Source organism: Macaca fascicularis, chromosome 13 (assembly GCF_037993035.2).
Source record: "Macaca fascicularis isolate 582-1 chromosome 13, T2T-MFA8v1.1".
NCBI lineage: Eukaryota > Metazoa > Chordata > Mammalia > Primates > Cercopithecidae > Macaca > Macaca fascicularis.
In genome coordinates this window covers 57,170,840-57,186,565 of record NC_088387.1, presented here as the reverse complement: position 1 = coordinate 57,186,565, position 15,726 = coordinate 57,170,840, and the positions used below count along the sequence as shown (strand labels likewise).

At 38.7% G+C, this 15,726-nt stretch overlaps 1 protein-coding gene across 1 annotated transcript in view; it reads right to left on the bottom strand.

Moving 5' to 3' along the window:
* The window catches only part of SERTAD2 (SERTA domain containing 2), a 123,958-nt gene extending 108,382 nt beyond the window's left edge, over nucleotides 1-15,576 (bottom strand). Inside the window, exon 1 of the mRNA XM_005575742.4 lies at nucleotides 14,937-15,576. The gene's annotated coding sequence lies outside the window, so the exon portion shown is untranslated. The remainder of the gene's footprint in view (nucleotides 1-14,936) is intronic.
* Nucleotides 15,577-15,726: the final 150 nt, after the last annotated feature.

Sequence of the window (15,726 nt, the reverse complement as noted above, 5' to 3'; positions counted from 1 at the left end):
ACGGATCGAACCATCCAAAATCTGAGTATTTTCAGTATTTACAGAGTTAACAGATCAATAGCTACCTCAACACTAAATCTAAAAATTAAAGACACTGAAAAAAAGTAACAGAAAGGAACAAGCCAGGGTTCAGCATCTTCCAAGTCAAGAGAGAGATCAGACTTCTCACCCTTCTTCCATTCTCTTGCCACGGAGGGCGGCAGAATTAAACGTTCTACTTACAGGGGTCAACAGGGATCAATAACTTTCTTTCAAGAGTGATCCTGTCATTTTGGAAGAAAATCCAAAAGGGAAGAACATCTCATGTAATTAGGTTGTGGCAATTTTGCAGGAAGTCACAGGTGTTTCAGAAGTGCTTTAGAAATACCACAGGGGGAAAAATATGACAATCCTTCTCTATTTTGAAAAGGGCATGCCTGAACAAAGACCCTCCCTTGTTCCCGCATACAGTATTGGAAAACATGTCTTTGGAAGATGACTCTCTCCTGCAGTAGGTATGAGAGGGTTCAAGACCAAAGAATCCAAAAAAAAAATGTATTGGCAAATTAGACACTTTTTTTTTTTTTTTTTTTTTTTGAGACAGAGTCCTGCTCTATCACCCAGGCTAGTGTGCAGTGGTGTGATCTCAGCTCACCGCAACCTCCACCTCCCAGGTTCAAGCAATTCCCTGCCTCAGCCTCCCGAGTAGCTGGGATTACAGGCGCCTGCCACCATGCCTGGCTAATTTTTGTCTTTTTAGTAAAGATGGGGTTTTACCATCTTGACCAGACTGGAATTAGACATTTTTTTTTTTTTAAAGGAAATTCTGGTGAAACTGGAGCAGCTACACTACTGTGGTGAGTCTAGATTTTCCTAAAATATCAAAGACCTGGTCTGTCCTGCACAAATAAGTTACTATATTTCAAATACCTTTTTATTTTGCTTACCTTTTCATGGGTCATCATGGTTTTCTTTTCATAAAGGGGGAAATCTATTTCAACTCGGTTTTTATGGACAGTAAAGCTGAAGAGATTTTTCTTCACATTTGATAAATATGTACAACACACAGTTTTTTTAAGTGTTATTTTTAAAATATGGGGTCTTGCTACGTTGCCCAGGCTGCTCTTGCACTCCTGGGTTCAAGTGATCCTCCTGCCTCAGCCTCTGGAGTAGCTGGGACTACAGATGCATGCTGCCATGCCTGGCCTTGTACACAATGTTAACAATTTCCCGTCCTTGGTTTTGGAAAAACATCAAGTGAAGTTGAAATACATAAGATGTTTCTAGGGATATATTATAGAAAAAATTTAAAAGAAATACATAAGGCCGGAAGCGGGCGCTCAAGCCTGTAACCCCAGCACTTTGGGAGGCCGAGACAGGTGGATCACGAGGTCAGGAGATCGAGACCATCCCGGCTAACACGTGAAACCCCGTCTCTACTAAAAAATACAAAAAACTAGCCGGGTGAGTTGGCAGGTGCCTGTAATCCCAGCTACTCGGGAGGCTGAGGCAGGAGAATGGCGTAAACCCGGGAGGCGGAGCTTGCAGTGAGCTGAGATCTGGCCACTGCACTCCAGCCCAGGCGACAGAGCAGACTCCATCTAAAAAAAAAAAAAAAAAAAAAAAAAAAAGAAATACATAAGAAAAAAATAAGATGGGCAAGATAGGTTAATGGAAGGTCTGACCAATTTGCAAAGCTCACATGAAATGCTATGCCCTAGATAGTGAGGTGAGAGGTCAGGTAGGAGACCAGCCAAGGGAGAGTTACTTACAAATGCTTACTAGTATGGAGGGTGGCAGCATCAAAGGAAGATGGGATTTTATGTAAGATTGAAAGGAGAGAAGAAAGAATAGGAATTAACATTTAGTAAACATCAGCTTTGTGTTTGTTGCTTTACTTATTTTATGTCAGTAATAAGCATAGAGGTAGATACCATTGTTCCCATTTTACCGCAAAGAAAATGGAGTCTTAGAGACATACCCAACATCCATTCCTCCTTTCCTCTCCCTAAGTGAACCCCATCCTGGCTCTAGGGGTAGGTTTACAGGTTAGTCCAAGCCATCCAGGGCAGAATGCTCTCTGAAGACAGTTACTGGCCCAGAAGTGAGCAGAGATGCCCAATCAGACAGGAAAACTGACAGTCCATCCTGTGGAGAGGTTTCTGACTTCTCAATACGGTGATGTATGGCTATAACCCAGCTGGAGGAAGGAGCTGAAACAAAGTCAGAGCCAACAAGGAGCCTGGCACAGCAGAAAGACACTCAGAACCTGAGCTCCAGAACTGACCAACCCTGAGGCCTGCCCTGCCTCTGAATTTTTTGTGAAAAGAATACATTTCCTGATGATTCCAGTGAGCTTGAGGGCAGCTTCTAAAAGCATCTTAACTGATACAAGACCTTCACTTCTGCAAGGTCACCTGCAGTGAAGGGTCAGAGCAACTATTTGAACCAACACTATTCCTTCTGACTTAAGACTGAGCTTTTCCCACGAAACCACACTGCGGCATGAACTTTGAGAAATGTTTCTTTCTTCTCATCGCTATGATCATGAGTTGGGAAAGCTAGAAAAGATTTTACCTCACTAAACATAGAAAATGTGTTTACCTCATAAAAATGTTTGAAGTAGTGGCCTCACTTGCAAACACAGAGAAGAAATGCATATCTTTACCAGCAATTTCCAGAATTCCATATTCTGTGAAACTTCTCACTTCATATGCATTTAATTTTTAGTAGGATATAAATTCATATGTCTTTAATGAACTGAATTTTTGAAAAGCATTCCAAGTTATTACCAATTTTCCTAGGTGTGATAATGGCATTGTGGTTATGTAGCAAATGTCCTTGTTCTCAGAATATGTATTCTGAAGTATTTGATGGTAGGGACTCACGATGTCTGAAACTTACTTTTACATGGTACAGGAAAAAAGTACCCAGAGAAAGAGGGACAGACTCATAAAGCCAATACGACAAAAGGTTAATAAGTACTGAATCTGGGTAGAGAGAATATGGGTGTTTGTTGAATTACTGTTAGGTTTTCTACATGTCTGAAAAGTTCTATGATAGAAAGCTTGGGTATGGGGGAATATGGTATGAGAGACAGCATCATAAAGCACAGTGTGGCTGTACATTACAATAACCCAGGGCCTCACCTCTGGGTTGTGGCCTGGACATATGTGATTCCAACGTGTCCTGCCAGTGTTGTAAAAAGAACTAGAGCTTTCAAATCACTCATTAATGCCCTGATAGCCCCAACCCCAGTAACACAACTCTGATCATTTTAGTAGACTATTTTTTTAATTCATGAAAATTTGCCAATGTTCTAAATTTAACATAGGCATTAATTCTAACAATAAAAAAGCTTCAGCTGGGCACTGTGGCTCACACCTGTAATCCCAGCACTCTGGGAGGCTGAGGCAAGAGGATTGCTTGAGGCCAGGAGTTCAAGAAAAGCTTAAACAATCTGGTGAAACTCCATCTCTACAAAAAAAAAAAAAAATTAAAAATTGGTTGGGCGTGGTGGCTCACGCCTGTAATCCCAGCACTTTGGGAGGCATAGGCAAGTGGATCACCTGAAGGTCAAGAGTTCAAGACCAGCCTAGCCAACACAGTGAAACCCTGTCTCTACTAAAAATACAAAAAATTAGCCGGATGTGGTGGTGGGTGCCTGTAATCCCAGTTACTCAGGAGGCTAAGGCAGGAGAATCGCTTGAACCTGGGAGGTAGAGGTTGCAGTGAGCTGAGATTGCGCCATTGCACTCCAGCCTGGGCAACAAGAATGAAATTTCATCTCAAAAAATAAAATAAAATAAAAATTATCCAAGAGTGACGGTGCACACCTGTAGTCCCAGCTACTTGAGAGGCTGAGGTGGGGGGACTGCTTGAGCCTGGAAGGTTGAGTCTGCAGTGAGCAGTGACCACACCACTGCATTCCAGCCTAGGCAACAGAGCAAGACCTTATCTCAAAAAAAAAAAAAAAAAAAAAAAAATTCCTGATATTATACATATAGAAATTTACCTGATATATATACTGGGCAGCATAAGGAATATTTGATTAACATTAAACTACCAATTCACAAACTTATATTAAGATATCTGTACTGTGCTGAAGACCATAGAGGCAAGAACAATGGAACAAACTTAGTTCTTCCCTAAACAAATCTGTTCATAGAGTCTATGGCCCAACATGCCAAAATTTAATGTATAACATGCGGGGGAGAAAAAGGAATATTTAAAAAGCATTAAGCCATTTAACCTCTTCCAAAAAAAAGAAAGAAAGAAAAGAGGAGGAAAAAGCCTCACTAAAATCATGCTCTTTACTCCTTGCCAAAGATGAGTCATAATCTGTTAAACTATAAGAAAAGGATTCCTTGAAGAATACACAACTGCAATTCTCCAAATTCAAATGTGGGCAAATTACTTAAAGATACTCCACTGAGTCTTACATATGGTAAAAAGCTCTCTAAGGTCCTATATCTAAATTTCAACGGGCACAAAGGCCTCCTTAATTCTATTTGTCTTTCTTACTTTAAATATGTGTTTCTGGGGTATAAGATACAGGTGAATAAAGGGTGGATGAAATAAAGAAATAAAAAATAAATAACAAACTTTAAAAATATAATTCTTGGTCAGGCGCAGTGGCTCACGCCTGTAATCCCAGCACTTTGGGAGGCTGAGGCAGGCAGATCACCTGAGGCCAGGAGTTCGAGATAAGCCTGGCCAACATGGTGAAACCCTGTCTCTACTAAAAATACAAAAAATTAGCTGGGAGTGGTGGCGGGTGTCTGTAAACCTAGCTACTCGGGAGGCTGAGGCAGGAGAATCGCTTAACCCAGGAGAGCCAAGATCGCACCATTGCACTCCAGTCTGGGCAACAAGTGCGAAACTCCGTCTCAAAAAAAAAAAAATACCTATTATAAGAAATGTGTGTGTGTATATATATAATATATATTATATAAATATATTATACATATTACATATAATATAAACATATATAATATATAAACATATGTAATATATATTATATATAATAAACATACATCATATATTATATATATATGTTATATATATATATATTTTTTTTTTTTTTTTTTTTTTCTGAGATGGAGTTTCACTCAGTGGCCCAGGCTGGAGTACAGTGGCACAGTCTCAGCTCACTGCAACCTTCACCTCCTGGGTTCAAGTGATTCTCCTGCCTTAGCCTCCCAAGTAGCTGGGATTTACAGGTGCCTGCCACCACACCCGGCTAATTTTTTTATAGTTTTAGTAGAGACGGGGTTTCACTATGTTGGCCAGCCTGGTCTTGAACTCCTGACCTCGGGTGATCCACCTGCCTCAGCCTCCCAAAGATAAGAAGTATTTTATCCTGAAAATATACCTTACAATCTGGTTGGCTTTTTAAAAAGTTTTATTGATATATAATAAGTGCATATATTTAAAATGTACAATTTAATAAGCTGTGACATGTATACACCCTCAAAACCATCACAACTTTCTAGATAATTAACATAATTAACACCTTTGGTGGCTTTTTGAATCATATAGATTGAGTGATGGTTCTAGGAGAAATAGTTTTCAGGAAAAGAAACTTTTCATACAGGTTATCTTTTTTTTTTTTTTTTTAAAGGAAGTATCCACATAAGTATCTGAATACTGTTGTTAACAGATAAACTTTGAGACTTTGGGGTTTTTTTCCGCTTATTTATTTATTTATTTATTTATTGAGACAGCGTTTCGCTCTGTCTCATAGGCTGGAGTCTAGGGGCACGATCTTGGCTCACTGCAACCTCCGCCTCCCGGGTTCGAGCAATTCTCCTGCCTCAGCCTCCCGAGTAGCTGGGATTACAGGCCCTGACCAGGCTGCTCTCGAACTCCTGACCTCAGGTGATCCGCCTGCCTCAGCCTCCCAAAGTGTTGGGATTACAGGCATGAGCCACCGTGCCCGGCCTTTTTGCCCTAATTTAAATATAAGAGACAAGCATACATTGTATTATCCTATCTTAGATTTAGCTCCAAATAAACAAACACCTGTACTATAAAACAGAGATTCTTAATATTTTCAAACGTCCAAGAAAATGAAAACAAAAGCCACAGTCACATAACATTACATTTGAGGATTTAAACACACACACACACACACACACATCAGGAACTTCAGCTAATTCCAAAGCAAAACAATTCAGAGAGATTGTATCTATAAATCATAGCAATATATGCAAACTTCCTAAATTTGTCATATTCGGTCTGGAGGACACCCATCTTGTAGGCAGGGCTACTCTAGGAAAAACCGAGGAAGAAAGTGTCTTCAGTAACTGTCAAAAGCCTCCAACCCACATTTTATTTAACCCTTCCAGTGATTTATTTAACCCTTCCAGTGATTCTTCCATTTTTTTTCAGAGAACTCCCCTTGTCCATGGGGCCCATATTGATGTATCAGGCTTCTCAAAGCTATGAAATAATTTTTTTTTTAAAACAGTGTCTCACTCTGTCGCCCAGGCTTGAGTGCAGTGGCTCAATCATAGCTCACTGCAGCTTTGACCTCTTGGGCTCAAGCCGTCTTTCTGCCTCAGCCCCTCCAAAGAAGCTAGCTAGGACCACAGGTGTGCACCACCACCTAGAACTAATATTTCTTGTGCAGAGACAGGGTTCTTGCTACGTTGCCAGACTGGTCTCATACCTCAGGCCTCAAGCAATCTTCTCAACTCAGCCTCCCAAAGCACTAGGATTACAAGCTTGAGCTACTGTGCCCAGTCTTGAATAATTTTTATGCTCAAGAAACTAAAATATATCCATACTGTGTCCATATATTCTATTCTCAGGCGCACTTTTTGCTTCCCAAGGTGATAGCTAGTGAATGTAGTAAATGGGTGGAATGCGTGCTCCATTCCCCTTTCCTCCCCTCTCTTGCTAAGCCACTGCAACAGCTTGCACAGAGACTATTCTACCCTTAAGTGTCCAGGGACAAAAAGAAAGCCTGCTAACCATCTTTGCCCAGACTTAAAAGGAAGGATGGGTTCCCAGGAAGGCCACATAGAACTTCTGCTAGAAGGCAAGTTCACTTGGTGCAAGACTAGGCTTACTGTAGTGGTCCACCCTAGACTTCCCATTAAGCGAAATCACATATTGCCTAATATAAATGATTTAATTTTCATATGGGGCTCTTTTGTCTCTAACTGGACTGTGAACACCATTATAGGCAGATGCCATATGTCTTATTATTAGTCTCTGATACCCCCAAGCACTTGGGACATGTATTAAATATTAATAAAAATAAAACAATTAATGAAAATCATTATATGTTATACTGTATTAATGCTACTTGTACTGCATACTTAGGTGTATCTACTTCAATATTTGAGGTGGAAATGAACCCTAAGGGTTTTATTTATTTGTTTGTTTAGGAAATTACATAGTACGATCACAGAAACAAAAAATTAGTTCTTAATGTATACTAAAGAAAACTTAAGATTTTCTTGCTAATTGTGCAATACAGCAGAGAGGACTCCATTTCCATTGTGCAATTTTCAGTGTTACCATTTTTCTCAGGCTCTATTACAAAGAAAACAAAGCAATAGGAGAAAACAACTTAAAAGTATAAAGAAAACCTAGGAGAAATTTCAGACTCTGTCCACTGTAAGGTTTTCCAGGGTTCAGAAATGAGGATGATTCATGATTTCTGTTGGAAACTACTGGCATTATTGTTTTTAATATTTCAACTCAAATTCATATAAAAATTGTCCATTTAAGTGAAATTTTGTTTTAGGATTTAGGATTCCTTTTATACCAAGTCAGCAGGCATAAAATCCATGTAAAGAATCCTTACTTTTTTCAGGTCATTATTGTACAATGTTTAATTATAACTACTCCAAAAAGTAGACAACAAGCTGTAAATACCCCCAAAATAGTTTGGAATTTCCATAAAGGCAAGCATATTCATCCCTCTTCTTCCCCGCTATATCATACGTGTTTAATAAGAGTAGCTGACCCATAGTAAGTGCCCATTAAATATCTGTTGAATTAACTGAATGAGTAAATGAACAGAAGCCCAAAATGGGATGCATATGTATAAAAAAGATCAAACTTCTTCCATGAGGCATAGATTTTATAAAGTACCATTTCTGGGAAATCTCTTATTTAATCAACTCCAAAACTCAGTTTATCTAATTTTGTTTTCAAATTGTTTAATAAAAAGTAAAAATAGACTTTGCTTTTTAAATCGAAAGAATTTATTTTTGTTTAATCAAATTTAAAACTTTTCTACTACTGATGTCTGAATAATGTCAGATATTTTGAGAAACTATTAAATATTTTCTCCAGATCAATGAAGTTTGGTCCTTACGAAAACTTTTTTACTTACAGGATTTTTATGTAAATCTTTTATGTTTAAAAATACAAATTTATTTTTATACTCTGATTTTCCAGATAAAAAGAACCCTTAAAATCAAAACTAAAGTTAACTCAAAGGCATACATTTCATTTGAGTTGAAGCCATAGAAGACAATGAAGCTGATGGTTACTTTACTAGGGAACATTCATCATTCCACAATGGTGAACCTTGGAAAATCTCACAGTGGACATGGTCTGATGTTCTGCCTGGCTTTAAGGAGCTAACAACAAAACAAAACAAAACAAAGGAGCTGCTCATCCCGGCTAATGTGATGTTCTCAGGCAAGCCACCCTCCTTGTGGTCAGGTGGTAATGATCATGGCAGACACCGTCTCCAAAGCTCACCAGGGCACCAGACATGGAACAAAAACAAAAAGCTTGGATGAAACATTTCAAGATAACGTGAAAAGAAAAAAATCTGTGGGCTCCTCCACATAAAATAGATTAACAGAAAATCAGCAAATAATAAACATGTTACAGTTTTCCCTTGTTACCACCTCATACAAGCTAAAACTTGGTCTTAGGTTTATGACGTAGTCCCTTAAGTTTGTGTAGATAAGATGATTAGAGAGCTCATCTTCTGAAACAAGGCAAAACAAATGTTCTATAGAGAAAGTCGTTCCATCAGTCTCATAAAGCAGACTAAACTAAATAAAAACCACTACTCCATACATTATATAGAGGCAAATGCAAAGGGAGCTAACAGAAAAAAACCTGCTATGATCAAGGAAAAAGAATTCCTATGACTCTTGGGAGGAGGACAGAATAGAGTAAAATGAGGAAGATGGTACATAAAAAGAAAAGAAAAATGTGGAAATATTAAGAAAACTGAAATACAATGTAAGAACAAAAAGAAGGGTGTGAAAAACAGATGAAATTTAAACAAAAGGTAGACTAGTTTCGTCATTTTATGTAGTATGTTAAAGGTAAATATCCAATACCAAAGAGTTATACATGCCAACACACAACACATTATAAACATCAATGTGAACTTTAAATTCAAAAAGAAAACTGATCATTCTAAGTTTCAGTGGGTTGGCTACTGAACCGTAAGGACAATATGTTTTTTAAAGTTGCTTTCTGCTTAGAAACCTCACATTTGAGGATCACTATTCACTCTTCTTAATGTCAGTTAGAAGAAATAATATTTCTTTACATGTCTTACTTGTTTTAATAGTTGTTATTCTGAGTACACTAGAATTTCATTTTCACTTAAAAAAGTGAGTAACATCATGAGGTTGTGACAATTCTGCTAATAATCACAGAGACATAAAACTGAATTCAAAGGAATGTATATAATGCTAATGTATATAATGTATATAATGCTAGGGCCTTCCCTAGCTTTCCGAAATATAAAATTAGCCAAAATAAATTAAATCCTCCAAGCCACTATATTTTGAAATAATGTATATTTGACTGCATTCAAGGTTAAAAAAAAAAAAATGAGTATAAAGAAGGGTCCTTTCCAGGGATTCCATTCTTCTCAAAAAAATAAAAATAAATAATAAAACAAGAGAGGTCCCACAGCCAAGTAATCCTTTTGAAATTTAAAAGTAAATAATACTATTAATTTTTCTATTTGAATATACTGCTAATGGAATCTAAGTCTGAACATGTTTTCCTGCAATGCAAGTGTAAGTTTTATAAACTTTAACTTAATAAAATGTATTAACTCTCAGATACCTGAAGTTTGTTCTCAAAAACATCAATATCTGTTATAACCCAGGACGTACCAAAATCTCAGTGTTAACATTTAAAACCCCATTCAGCTAAACCAAAGTTCACTGCTTCTTTAAAAAGTACCATATATATATTTTTGTGAGCATACTAGTAAGAAGTCTCTTCACATATAAAACGAAAAGGAAAAATGCCCATTAGGTAAAAAATCTGAAAGATCACAATTTTTAAATAATGGTGAACAAATATTCATTTCTAAATGCTAATGTTTACTTTGTATTTGCTTGCATTGTGTCCTTCTCAAATGCTTTTAAAAAGCACTTACAACTGACCCCTACAACTTTCTCTGTGAGTGAGCAGAGGGTAACTGCCTTCACTCATGGAGAGAGTGGTAAAGGTTAAGTGTAATGCTCAAGGTCACATGCCAATCAGTAGCATCACTCAGTATAGAACTTCACGGACCTTAATTCTGAGTTTACGCCATAAGATAATGCATATGTTATTTTCTTCTCCTTTTGATTACTGACAAAGTATATAGATAGTTATCCATGTCCCTAATGTTGGAAGATAAGGATAGAAATCGCAAGCCTCAAAGGTTATTTCTACCTCTCCTTGCTCTTCTTTCCAAATAACTGCACACAACAAACATTGTTTAAGAAAAAAACCTGCAGAAATTATATATGTCTGTAAAATACTAATAAATACCCAAATGTCCTTATTTTTAAAAAGCTGAAAGAAAGAAAGAGGTGTGACCTATGGAATATATGTCATGCTAAAATGCGTCAAGTGAAAAATAAAGAGACTGTCTATCTTGCACACCAAACACTTAAGTACAGTCTCTAAGTGCTTATAAATTATTATTTCTTAGAGTTTCACTTTAGATTAGCTGCTTTAAATGTATCAAAACAAAAAAAGGGCAAGTTTTCTAAATTAATTGTTTTAGCCCATGAAAATGGAATATATTCAACTAAACAGGGTAAGTGATGATTTGGTTAAACAAAGATTTATATACACAAAATTGCTCACATTGTAATAGATATTTCATATATGTGTTTGAAAAGTGTTAACAATGTGATGGAAAACTGTAACAATTCTGAGTCGATTAGCATTCAGGTTTTATTACCAAGGATCTCTAATGAAAGATAATTCTGGCTTTTTATAACTTCAGAGGGCTCAGGAATTAGACTGGATTTTATTGACAAGTAAAATAGAATGATTCTATAAATGAGGCAGGTGGTAGGCCCCATCAACTTGGCTTGTTTTGAAAAATTGATTCCCCAAGTGAGTAACCATATTAAGCGTATGGTAAAGTTTAGTGTGTTTTATTTACTAATTTCATAACTTCCTTTATGATTCCTGCCACACTATTTAGTGCAGCTATTTCAATAGCTAATTATTTATTAAGTCTACTCAAGAGAAAGTTTCACTCTTGAATGGAAAGAGAATAAGGATGTGGTGCCTAAGGAAATGATGCCATTTTAAATTTCACACGATTAGGTTGATACATTATCTGTATTATTATTAATCTGTAACAGATAATAACATCATATCATTTTTGGGACAGTCCAAATCCAATTCATATAATTCCTATTAATCATTAACAACATCCAACTTAATGACAGAAAGTGTGGGAGTCAGAAGATTTTATGATTAAAAACTGGACATGTCAGGTATCAAAGGAGGATATGACAGGCATACTTTATCAGACTATTTTCTGTTTAACCTTGAAAATAAAAAATAGTTCTATAATGAAAAGTAAATTATACTATAATTCCTCTCATTTATTCTCTGTTTGCAAAAATAATTGAGAAAGTGAAAATTCAATTCAATAATACAAATAATAGCATTCTCTACAATATCACTTATAATGTCACTCAACTACTATAAATATGAGAGTAGCATTATTTAATTAATTTCACACACATTAATTAAGCTTCTTTAAATACAAGGTACTGGGCACTAGAGATTAAATTATAAATGAAATACTATTCTTACCCTCAAAGAGTTTTCTGTTTAACAGTAGGGAAAACCACAGATAATAGCAAATGCGTGATATGTACTACACTTTTAATAGCGACACGTACATTCTAAATGCAAGTTTAAATGAAAGGGGATCAACTCAATTCATTCAATAGCTAAATTTCTTTTTTCTTTTTTTTTTGAAAGGGTCTTACCAAGCACGGTGGCTCATGCCTGTAATCCCAGCATTTTGGGAGGCCAAGAGGGGTGGATCACTTGAGATCACGAGTTCGAGACCAGCCCAACCAACATGGTGAAATCATGTCTCTACTAAAAATACAAAAATTAGCGCAGCTGTAATCCCAGCTACCTGGGAGGCTGAGGCAGGAGAATTGCTTGAATCCTGGAGGCAGAGGTTGCAGTGAGCCGCAATTGCGCCACTGCACTCCAGTCTGGGTGACAGACTGAGACTCCGTCTCAAAAAAAGAAAAAGAAAAGGAACCCAAGCCGGAGTGCATGCAGTGGCGTAATCATGGCTCACTGCAGCCTCCACCTCCAGGGCTCAGTAGCTGGGACTACAATCATGTGCCAGCACATTCAGCTGATTTTTGTATTTTTTGTAGACACAGGGTTTTGCTGTGTTGCCCAGGTTGGTCTCAAAGTCCTGGGCTCAAACAATCCTCCCACCTCAGCCTCCCTAAGTGCTGGGATTACAGGCATGAGCCACTGTGCCTGGTCCAGTAACTGTATTTCTTAAAGGGTCATACAAACTCTAGATTAAAAGTATAAATCCCATAAAACATCAGGCATATTGATAAAAATTTTATTTTATTGATAACAATAATTTTTATCTTCACAAAAAATTGTCTAAAAAACATAGTCATTCATATTTCAAGATATGCAAGGCACATAAGAGTTAAACTTGCAAAGATGCACCAAAGACTACTCAATATCTTTGCATATATTAACTCTCATTCTGTGCAATCACAATAACCCTATAAAGTAGGTGCTATTATTCCCATTTTACAGATGAGGAATCTGAGGCTAACCTGGCCAAGGTCACAAAGATAATGAGGAAAAGCTGGGATTTAAACTTATGGAATCCGGTTCTGGAGGCCCCATTCTTTTTTTTTTTTTTTTTTTAATTATTTTGTGGAGACCGGATCTCACCATCTTGACCAAGTTGGTCTCAAATTCTTGAGCTCAAGCCATCCTCCCACCTTAGCCTCCCAAAGTGCTGGGGTTACAGGCATGAACCAGCGTGAGGTCCTACTCTTAACCACTATACTAGAAACCTCTCTAAGACTGCTGGTGACGATGGAGCAGCTAACATGGAGTGCTCTGTGACATGCACTCTCATGCAACCTTACAACAAACCCTTGAGAAGTCATTCTTTCCATCTACAGGACAAAACTCACAAAAGCCAGGTTAGAAACGTCCCCGAGGTCACACATCCAGTGAGGGATGGTGGTAAGATTCAAACTCTGGCAGCATGGCTCCCTTGTGCTATGAGGTCTTTCAATAATTCAGTCTTACACTCATAAAAAAGGTCACATGACAAAATGTATTAATTCAAAAAGGCTTTGTATAAGTCTTCCTGAAACACTCTGGAAGGTTTTGGGGCTTATGACAAGCATTTCTTTAAGACAGCATTTACATTTAAGTCACTTTTCAACTTCACTACTTTGGACTGATCATAAACACATTTCTGCTCTTTAAAAAGAAATCTTTCTGTAGCAACTTGGCAGATTTTGGTACAGGAACAGTCTATTCTTTAAAATTAAATTTAGTAACAACTTATTCTGGTTACCCTGAAAGAGAAGGAGAGAATGAACTATTAAGAGGCCTTTCCTGTACTTTAATATTTCAAAACATGTTTGGTTTGGCCTAATTTGAATCTTGTGGACAACTAGCCCAGAACTTGACTCAAAAAGAGTAACACCATTTTAAAACAGCTGAATTCAAAAAAGCAACCTCAGGAGCCAATTCTGACAACTATTTCTCATAATTTTTACTTTTATTTCAAACAAAATATGAAAGATGCATACGGCAACATCCTCATAAAGCATATATGGACAGGTATTTGTAGTTCCGAACTATGGACAACCAAGAAACCAAATTGAAATTTTACAAAATTCTGTGGTATGACATTGCTGAACAAGCAATCAAGTACACAAAAGATGGTTATCAAAAGAGAAATAATCCATATTTCTCTCAAATCCTTAACATGCTCCATTGTGTCCAGTGACTGAGAAATTTAAAACTCTGTGCTGTAATGCCTCCCTGGAACAGAGGTGAGCTAAAGATGAAGTGTCAAGCTGGATTTCCATCTTACCTTGCTTTCCTCCAACAGGTTCAAAGACTTCATAACCTTTGATACAGACTTGATATTTTTTCAATAGGGAACCCATAAAACTATTTTCAAATAAAAACACTAAGCAATGCCACTAGACAATCTGTCTTTCTCTGATCTATCGCTGCTCTATCGCTGCTCTATCGCTACGCATTCAAATTAAAAATATCTTTTTGCTTCCCCTTTATTGAATAAAAGTTTAACTTTGAATTAGAAGAAAATGTACCCATCGTCCCTTTTACACTTTTTGCAGGTGATAGAATCTATCGGATCACATTGGTGGCTATCACTGCTCACTAAGCATCCTAAAGACAGAAAGCATGCCATTACCAAATGTTTTATAAGCGTTATAATGCCCCGATGGTGGAAGTCTGGCAATACCTAGATATACAGCAAGGCTGGTGAATAAGGAGTTGAGGGGCGGGGGAAGCGGGAGTGAGGGAGGGAGGAAAGGAGGGAGTCGCCACCTTAAATCCATGCCGGACCGGGAACCTGCAGCCCACAACCTGATCCCTACCCTCCCCAACAGTGGACCGTCCACCACATTTTTTCAGATCCTCCCCACCCAACCCAGCACAGCACTCACCCTTCTGCGAAGAAGTCGGCACCCGGTCCAGCTCCGAGACGGGTCGGGGTGGCAGCGAGGGAGGGGACGTCTGGGCTGTGGGCGGGGGGTGTCTGTGCGTCACTCGAGTACAGGACGGTGAGTTCGAGGGTTGGGAGCGCAGAGGAGCGGGGAAATCAAGTCACGGCCGAAAAGGGAGGAGGAGAAACGGAGGGGTGGGGTGATGGAGCGCCCCCTCCCTAAAATAAACCCACCGGCCCCTGCGATCCCTGCCCCACAGAGGGAAAACAAAATCAGGGGAAATAATAGACCGACCAATAAATCTCTAAAACGACGAGGAGCGAGGAACAGACTTTAATTTAAAGGGGGGAAAATTGAGCGAGGGCTGGAGGGGAGACAGAGGGAAGTGGCTCTGGGTCTATCCCATGCCTTTGCAGTCCCCAAGCAGAGGAGGAGGCTGGCTGAGGGGAAGTTGCAGCGGCTCCCGAGGAGGAGGAGGAGGAGAAGGAGGAGGAGGAGGATGTTACACCGTAACAAGTACAGACAGACAGCCATGGATCAGAGGGGCGCTGCAAGCAGGAGCAGGGGCGGCCGCGGCTGGGCGAGCGGCGGCGGGCGGCAGCACCGCCTGCTCGGCTCGCTCAAGACATTTAATTGGATTGATGGGTTGTGCAGTGACTCACAGACTTTACAGAGTCGTACAGCAATCCCCGCCCAGCTGGACAGGGGAGATGCGGCGGGGACGGGCGGGGTAAGGGGGCCGAGGGAGAGCTGGGCTGGGAGGCGGCGACGGGAGGCTGAGGCGCTGAGG